A 9,405-nucleotide genomic window follows, 5' to 3' on the forward strand; every position below is an offset into this window, starting at 1 on the left:
TGGAAATTGTGTGTAGTTTTAAATGAATATAACACAGCCCCAGTAAATCAAGCATTGCCTTTAAGAATCTTTCTTTAGTAATGAAAAATTACCTTAATTGATAGAATACTGGACATTAAATCAAGAACGACAGATTCCATCCCATCTCAGATAAGATTTGGTTTGATTTGGTTTTTATTTTGTATTCACGATGACTAGAGCCATGCTTGACACATAAATAGAGAAAGGGATTGGATTTCTGATTTCCCAGACAGAGAGAATTTCCAGATGAGTTGACTTCTACAAATTCAGTTTGATGGCATCTCTATAACTCAGAGTATTAGAGAATTGCCTAGAGTATAGGTATTAAACTCACATCCCTCAAGCTACCTGCCAAAGAAGTAAAGGAATCAGATTAAAACATAGTTGTGAAATGTTTGACAAAACAAATACAAATACTGTACAACATAGATATTGTTCATTTGTGTTGTTCTAAGTCAACTTGTGGTCTGCAGGGATCCTTTTTGACACCTCTGGCCCGAGCACTAAAAGTCAGTAGGTTCAAACCCAGGAGTTCCCAGTTCTGAGGCCAGCTCTCTATCCACAAGACCATATTTACTGATCTGACTCATTACCCTACTCAGCCTCTCTTACTATGCTTGTTAAAATATATATATGACATGTAACATAAAATATAATAAGAAGCTGATTGACAAGGCACTATGTGGTAGAGGATTTTAAATTATTCTATATAGTATAACACCACTGGGTGTCACTGTGGTGTATAAAGTCTGTTGGTCACTAATAGTGCAGAATTGTATCTTTTCAAGGTTTTCCCTATCTCCTTCCTGAGAGCTGGTTGAAGGTATTATTTTCTTGTAAACTACAACCTTCTCCTCCCTACTTCCTCGCACCCTGGAGATCTGACTAACCACCCTCACAACAATATTTAGCTCACACAGGAGCTCTTAAGGCCATGCGGTCCCCTCCTCTACTATGTTATGTACTTTCTGCCAAATGAAAAGCGAGCAATACAATCATAATAGCTCAGAGCCCCCAGTGGGGAAAATTCCTAACCATCAGACGGTGGTTTGCCAAATATTGCCCTTTTCTGAAAGACAGGCTTATAAATAAGCTTCTTGATGATAGAGGCTATTTTTCTCCCCACCTTAGAATTCCTACTGTTTAGCAAAAGACTTTATAAATGCTAGATATTTAATACCTTTCATCAAATTTTAATTTATCCAAAAGAAAGAACTGATATACTTATCAACAACAGACCAAATTGGTTATACCTTTCCAATGCCTATAACCAGTTTCTTCACAGGACTTCATAGCTACTATTCCCTTAAGCCCACATTGATACCAATAAGAGATACTATTAGGTTTGATTTGGTTTGGTTTTTTAATTTCTCTGTAGGCAGAGAGGTAGCTTGGCACAGAGTATAGAATGCAAGACTCAGATTTTGTTAAATCTTAGGTTTAAATCAAACCCCAGGCAACTGATAATTTTTTTGCCCACAGGCAAATCACTTCAACTCTCAATATTTCATATTCCTAATCTGTAATATGGGGATAATAATATACATAGTCTTATCTCACAAGCTTATTTTGAGGCTTTGTTATGATTTTAAATTATCTCGAAACTAATTTTTGTGTAAGAATATCAGCTTATTGATTATGTCAGTTTATTGATTAGGCCTGTATCATAACCAATAAAGTAAAATAGGTCAATGGCCTTCTCAGTGGCCAGAGACTCCAAAGCTTGATCAGGCAGATCAATAAATACGCTTTTAGGATCACATTATTCAGCCCCACCCTTGAATATCCTAAGACTTATATAATTGGTAAATACCTAATTATTAGATGATCCTTCAAACAATCTACGTACCTCCCCATCCCCGTGACATGAGGAACACATATACAGGAAAAGAACTTCTTTCCCCCTTCATTTATTAGCCAAATTTTGTTAAAAGGGACACATTCCTAGAGATTCCTTTAAAAAATAAAAAATTTCAAAAAGCAGCCGACTGGATAGAATCTGACCCAGAACTCTGACATAAGACTACACAGAAATTCTCACTAACCCTTACATAGAATATAGAATGTAAAAAATAAATTCTCACAACTCATGAAATAATGCATATAGGATGCTTTGAAAACATTAAATTACAATACGAAATTCAGCACGTATCGTTATTACCTCACCCCTACTAAAGGTTGATTTCATCTGGGTTAGGAGATGAGATTTGCCAGTAGGTAGCATGGCTATGTACCAAGAGGTCAAGTACAATGAAACCATATTAATATAGATGAACTAATAAGGGATTTTTATTTGTTGAAAGTCAAAACTCTTCTGAACCTGGCCCTTTGTTCCCTCTGCAATCTTCTTACACTTTCCTTGCCCTTTCCCACGTGCTCTTCCATACAATGGCAATGGCCTCCTTGCTGCTCTCTCACAAGACACTTCAACTCCTGGCTCTGAGCATTGTTATTGGCTGTGTCCTATGCCTGGAATCCTCTATCTCCTCATCTCGACCTTCTGGCTTCCTTGGTTCCGTTGCATCCCAACTAAAATCCTACCGAACAAGGCTTTCTCAAGCATTCTTATACCTAGTGCCTTCCACCTGTTGATGGGTGTAGCTGTTGACATGTTGCTTCCCTATTAGACGGGTGAGCTTCTTGAGATCAGGCAGTATTTTTTGTCTTTCTTTATATACTTACCATCGAATACAATGCTTTGCATATAATAGGAGCTTAATAAACATTTATTTTTTTTAGAACCCTTATCTTCTGTCTTGGAGTCAATACTGTGTATTGGGTCCAAGGGAGAAGAGCGTTAAGGGCTAGGCAATGGGGGGTAAGTGACTTGCCCAGGGTCACACAGCTCAAAGGTGTCTGAGGCCAGATTTGTACCTAGGACCTCCCCTCTCTAGGCCTGATTCTCAATCCACTGAGCCACTCAGCTGCCCCATTAATAAACATTTATTAACTGATTTTTGTTCATTTAGGCATGTATAGAATAGATCTGTAGGCTCATAGGCTTTTAGAGGAAGGAAAGAATCTTAATAACTAAGCAATAATAATAATAATAATAAGAGAAATAAGGGTTGTGATAATGGTTGTTAATAGCTTGCATAAATATATAGATAGATATAAATTAGATATATATGTCTATACATCTCTCTCTCTCTCTCTCTCTCTCTATATATATATATATATATATATATATATATATATATATATATGCCTACACATGTGGGGCATATAAGGGCTTCAGAGAGGACTAGCACTTCGGATATGAGGAATCGCCACGCCCTCTCCAGGGCACCTCCTCCGCCTTTGGTGTCCACCTTTCACCCAACTCTTCCCTGTGGCTCCAAAAAGCTGTACCATGCCCACAGCCTGGTAAAAGCATCTTGGCAGACAAGCTAAACCAGACTGAGAGTAACCCACAGGCCTCAAACCTATCCCCGAGTTAAAGGGATGCATGGAAAGACTTCCCCATTCAGAATGGGCAGATGAGAACCATTTGTCCTAACGATCGTGAAGGCCGCTGAAGCAGGCACGTGAAAGACTTAGAGCTTGATCAGACACCAGGGTCATCCGCTGCCTATGGGGCCATTGTCAGTCATTCTGACTGTGGTCTTGCCTCTGGACTTCAATGATTCTTGAAGAGACAGGGAGGCGGCAACTTTGGGCAATTCTGCCTCCGTTTAAACCAATTCATGCACCACATCTTCCAGTGATCTCATGGGTCCTCTACGAAAACAAGGGGTGAACAACCACATATATGTTTACATGTAGAGTGCTTTAAGTCTTGCAAATTACCCTATGTGCACTTACATTGTTTTGTTAATCCCTAGCCTCTACTAATAGTATTCCCATTTTACAGATTTAAAAACTGAGATTCAGAAAAATGAAGCCGCTTCCCCAGGGTCACAGTAAGTACCCAGGCCTTCCTGACTCCAAATCTGGTGCTCTCACCATTATGCGACATCCTCATAACACACATGAAGAAACTGAGGCCAAGAAAGTTGAAATGACTTTCCTAAGATTATCCAAACTAATTCTCTGGCCTCCTGGTCCAATACTGAATCCATTGGACCAGGGTTCAACAAGTCCTTGTCTGTGGATATAAAACCTTATAACAATATTCTTCTATTACCTTCATAAATCCAGGCTGTCTAAGGTCAGGGGGCACCTGGGGAGGTAATGGATCTGGCTGCTGGTAGCCTGTCCTTGGCAGCGGATCGAGTCCTCAGACCATCGTGCCACACCTTGTCTGTGAGTCACCTCATGTGCTCTTTCCCTCTCCATTCACATCCGTTGAGTTATCTCTGCTCGTCACCCTCAAAGGGATGTTCTCCTCCATGATACATTATCAGTGGAACATCAGCTGCTAGAAAACAACAATAACAGCATACGAAAATTGATTTTACAATCAGAACACAGACTTCAGTCAACTACCAGCAAAAAATGGAGGCTGAAAAGTGTGGGCTCCTGTTTTTACTGGCATCAAAGAATAGGGCTAAACACTTCATTCTTCCCCTGTTCTTTAGACGTCACAATGTTCTCCCCTGTGTGTGTCATCCTTCATCCTCCAGCAATTATTATCACTTTCAAAGTCCCTCGTGGCCATGAAGGATTCTATTGACTCTGAAGCATTTCCATTATCAACAGCCTTCTGGAAACAGCACAGTGAAGGGCAATCCCCATTTCATGAAGCCTCGGAGTAGTTAAGAGATCTGTGAATATTCACCATTGAGTTAGCTAAAGGGGCAGTAGGAGGCACAGTGGTTATGGCGCCAGGCCTGGAGGCAAGAAGACCTGAGTCCAAATGAGGCCTCAGGCTCATGCTACCTGTGACACTGGGCAAGTCACTTAACCCTGTTTGCCTCGGTTTCCTCATTTGTAAAATGAACTGGAGAAGGAAATGTGTGACCCTGGGCAAGTCACTTAACCGTGTTTGCCTCGGTTTCTTCATCTGTAAAATGAGCTGAAGAAGGAAATGGTAAGTATATAATTGAAAATTCTTGGACCCCTAAAAACTACATTACCCAAAATTCCTTTCTGTATTACCTAGAATTCTTTTCCCTTTTCCTGTGTCCTTGCCTTTATGTGATTGGTTATAAGTTGGCTGTAACTCCTCCCTCCCTCTTCTCTTGGGACCCCAGCTGAGTTAGGTTTAAGTTTTATTTTAGTTATTATTAATAAAACTTTTAAAATGTGATACTTTAGTTATTGTATATTAATTTTTCAAACCGCATAAGCCACTCCATTATCTTTGCCAAGAACACCCCAAATGGGGTCACAAAGGGTCAGACACTACTGAAACAACAGCACAACAAAAAGTTGGCTGAAACCCAGGTTTATTGACTCCAAGTCAAGGGTTTATCCGCCACCGTCGAACTGTCTCTGAGAAACTTTCCTTAACTGCCAGCCAATAGCGATGGCTCCCACCTCTGAATGAAGGCGCTCCAGGAAGATGCCTCGTTGTCGCCTTGTGATGTCTTGGGTCTTCCTGTACCTGTATCAGCTGAGTTGGGCAGGGGTCCAGCCTTCCTCCCTTACATCCAGGTTATAGCTAGGCTCTCTGTACGCAGTCTTTGTTTCCTTCCCACGATTTGTTCGAAGAGCCAAACGTGAAGAAACGAGTCCTCCGCTGGGAGATTTTATAAAGGGCTTGAGGATTTGTAAGCTGCCTCACACACATGACTTGGGAAGCCCTTCTTTGTCCCTATTCTACTTACGGAAGCCGAGGTCCAGAGAGGATATGGGATGTTTCCAGGGTCACGCAGCTAGTTCGGGGGCAGAGGCCTTCTTTGCAGCTAGGATTCCAAGACCTCTCCCATTCTTCCCAGGGCACCACTCTGCCTCCCAATCGGTGATCCATACGTATGGCACTACCATCTTCCTCTAACCTCACTGGGCAGTTTGTTTCTGGTGTACACAAGTGTATTTAGGCTTCTTGGGAGTAACTTCCTCGGTTCTTTTTATAGGAAGTGGAGATTCTGGGAGGGAAGGTTGCATACCGAAGGAACCCTTAAAGTAGAGAATCTTCATCCTTGGGCCACCTGTGGCTTTTGAATGACTGCTTAGCTACTGTAGGAGAGAGGGAGCCAAAGACACAGAAACACAGATACATAAAGGGATGGGGAGGAGACAAAAAAATGGGGAGAGAGACCCAGAGACGGCGATAGAGAAAGGGACAGAGAAACAGACCTAGAGAGGTGAAAAAGAGGGGGAGAGATAAAGAAAGATGGGGAGAGACCCAGAGACGGCGATAGAGAAAGAGACAGAGAAACAGACCTAGAGAGGTGAAAAAGAGGGGGAGAGATAAAGATGGGGAGAGACCCAGAGACAGTGATAGAGAAAGGGACAGAGAAACAGAGACCAGAGAGGTGAAAAAGAGGGAGAGAGATAAAGAAAGATGGGGAGAGACACGGACACAGTGAGAGAGGGAGAAAGAGAGGCAGTAAGAAGGAAAAAATGACACTGAGACGGAGACAATGAGAGAGAAAGAAAAAGAGAAACAGAGAGAGGTGAAAAGAGGAAGAAAGACAGAGAAAGATGGGGAGAGACAGAAACAGTAAGAGACAGTGAGAGAGAAATAAAGAGATACAGAGACAGAGATTCAACAAGGCTAAGGTTCATCAATAACAAAATACTTTCCATACCTAAGTACATTTGATCCTCACAACCACCCTTTGCAAAAGGGACTCCAGGCATTATTATTCCCTCATTCCAGATTAGGAAAGTGACATTGAAAGAGGATAAATGATTTGCCCATGGTCCTACAACTAGTAAGTGTCAGATGTGGGATCAGAACCCAAACCTTTCCCAACTCCAGGTCTAATATTCTACCCATGACAGCAGAGTGCCCCTCATTCTGCTGGAGAGCTTTAATCCTATATAGGATATTTAAAATGTTTTATTCATAGATAATTATTTAGAATTTTTCTTCAAATAATACTTTCCTAAGCTGGTATATATCTCTCCCTTATGGCTTCCCCCACCATGAAAGCAATTTTCAAATGTTTGAAAGCTTGTCACACGGAAGAAAGATTAGATTTGTTCTATTTGGTCCCAGAAGACAGAACATGAAGAATGGATACAAATTTCAGAAAGATGAATCTAAGCTCAAGTAAAAATTCTCCTAACAATTGTTGTTTTCTGTCATGTTTGACTATTTGTGACCCCAACTGGGAGTTTCCTGGCAAAGACACTGGTGGCATTAGCCACTTCCTTCTCCAGCTCACTTTACAGATGAGAAAATGGAGACAAACAGAATAAAGGAGGAAAATAGTGTCATTTGCCCAAGAACACAGTGTAAGTGTCTGAGGCCAGATCTGAACTCAGGAAGATGAGTCTTCCGACTCCAGGGATATTCACTGCACCACCTAGCTGCCCAATAAGAATTTCCAAAAGTAGAAGAGACTGGCTTGGAAGGTAATGAGTTTCCCCTTCACTAGAAGTGTTCAAGCAAACATTGGATGACTGCATGTTACCAGTGACATAAAGGGCATTTTGGCTCAGGTTCGAGTCACTGGCCACCGATTTCCCTTCTAATTCTAAAATTGTATAAATTTATGATTCTGTAAACTTTATATGTGAAAAGGATCTCAGAAAGCAAACTGGTCCAACTCCCTTGATTGTCAGGTGTAAAAAGAAGAAACTAGCTTGCCCAGTATTACCATGACAGTTGGTGGTAATGATCTGACTGGAATCCAGACCTCCTGCCTCTCAATCCAGTGTACTAGACCATGCTAGACCCTTTACTCTGCTATATTTTATTTTTGTTGTGCCATTCTATGACGGCTGGCCACAGCTCTCCATGGGGTTTTATTGGCAAGGATCCTGGAGTGGTTTGCCACTTCTTTCTCCAGTGGATCCTGATATACTACCTCCACTAAAGAGGGATAGTGACACAGTTCATTAACACCAACAATTTGCACCTTAACTGTTCAGGTATAACTATGGAGTTCTGTAGAAAACTGAAGAACAAAATGGCACCCAAACAGCCATTATGGAGGACCTGGAGTCCTCAGGAGTTTATTGGTTCCATAAACAAACTATTTGTTTAGAGAACAAATCAGTCCTAGGCAGCCATAAGCTGTGATGTGCTGAATGCTCAGCCATCAACTATTTACTAGGGTTTTGTCTTTGAATACACACACCTCAGCAATATAACATCACTTGAAAGATCCTTGGGACTTGGAGTAGGGAATCAGCTGTATTTAAACTTTTAATTTCTTCTTTTTTTTCTTTAAATAAACCCTTTTCTTCCATATTAGAATCAATACTGTGTATTGGTTCCAGGGCAGAAAAGGGGAAAGGGTTAGGCAATGGGGGTTAAGTGACTTGCCCAGAGTCACACAGCTAGAAGGTGTCTGAGGTCACATTTGAACCCAGGTCCTCCTGACCCCAGACCTGGCTCTCAATCTACTGAGCCACCCAGCTGCCCCTAAACTTTTAACATTTACTAGGTATATGACCAGAGGCAAATCCATTAACCCCTTTGAGATTGTTTCCCCAATTTTAAGAGGGGGATAATAATTGGAGCTGAAATCTATATAACACTTTAAAGCATTTTACACAAATTATCTCACAGCAGCCCTGGAAGCTAAGTGGTATTTCTATATTATTTCACAAAAAAGGAAACTGAGGCAGAAAAGTTCGATGGTTTGACCAAGGTCACACACCTACTGGGTAAGTGTAGACCTCAGGTCATCCTGACTCCAGGTCTGTCTTTATCTCTCATGTCATCTAGTTGCCTTTGGCACAGTCTGGCCTTCTTTTCATCCCAGACTGGAAATGGAAAGCCACTTCCAGGAATTCTACCTCAAGACACCGGAAGTCCCCCTGAAGCGCCTCAACTCCCCGGAAGTCCTACGTGAAGCACCAGAAGCACAGGAACTTCCGGATATCCTACCTTCTTTTACTTTCATTTTTTTCATCTCTTTTAAGATTTTGTGTTTTATTTTTCTATGCGTGGGAAGCCACAGGTGCACTAAGCAGACAGAGGAGCAAGAGCAGGAAGAGAGAATACACATTAAATACATAAAATGGGGGCCTGGTTTTCAGGTACGCCTGCCTGTCTCTTGTAAGGTAGCATAGACGCTGGGGCAGTTTTTCAGGGATCTCATGGCCCATACTGCCCAGCGGGGATCTTTGGCAAGAATACCGAAATGATCTGCCATTTCCTCCTTCAACAGATTAAGACGAACAAAGGTTAAGTGACTTGCCCAAAGTCATACACTTAGTGTGTAAGGCTGGTCCTGGCTCTAGGTCAGTCTTTATTTCCTGCATTAGCTAGTTGACTTTAATACTGACTGGCTCCCTCGTTGGCACTTTTCTTGTTTCCCTCCGGAAGCCCTGAAGGGCTGGAAGTCCACCTCCGAAGCACCGGAAGTCTTCTTATGA

The 9,405-nt window shown here is 41.7% G+C and overlaps 1 long non-coding RNA gene across 1 annotated transcript; it reads right to left on the reverse strand.

Annotated features, from left to right (window-relative positions):
- Positions 1-144: 144 nt before the first annotated feature.
- Positions 145-9,404, reverse strand: LOC103105976 (uncharacterized). The gene is made up of 3 exons (XR_470755.3): positions 9,316-9,404; positions 4,148-4,381; positions 145-369 (listed from the first exon to the last, which is right to left on the reverse strand). It is a non-coding gene; the product is annotated as an uncharacterized LOC103105976 (long non-coding RNA).
- Position 9,405: the final 1 nt, after the last annotated feature.

Source organism: Monodelphis domestica, chromosome 7 (assembly GCF_027887165.1).
Source record: "Monodelphis domestica isolate mMonDom1 chromosome 7, mMonDom1.pri, whole genome shotgun sequence".
NCBI lineage: Eukaryota > Metazoa > Chordata > Mammalia > Didelphimorphia > Didelphidae > Monodelphis > Monodelphis domestica.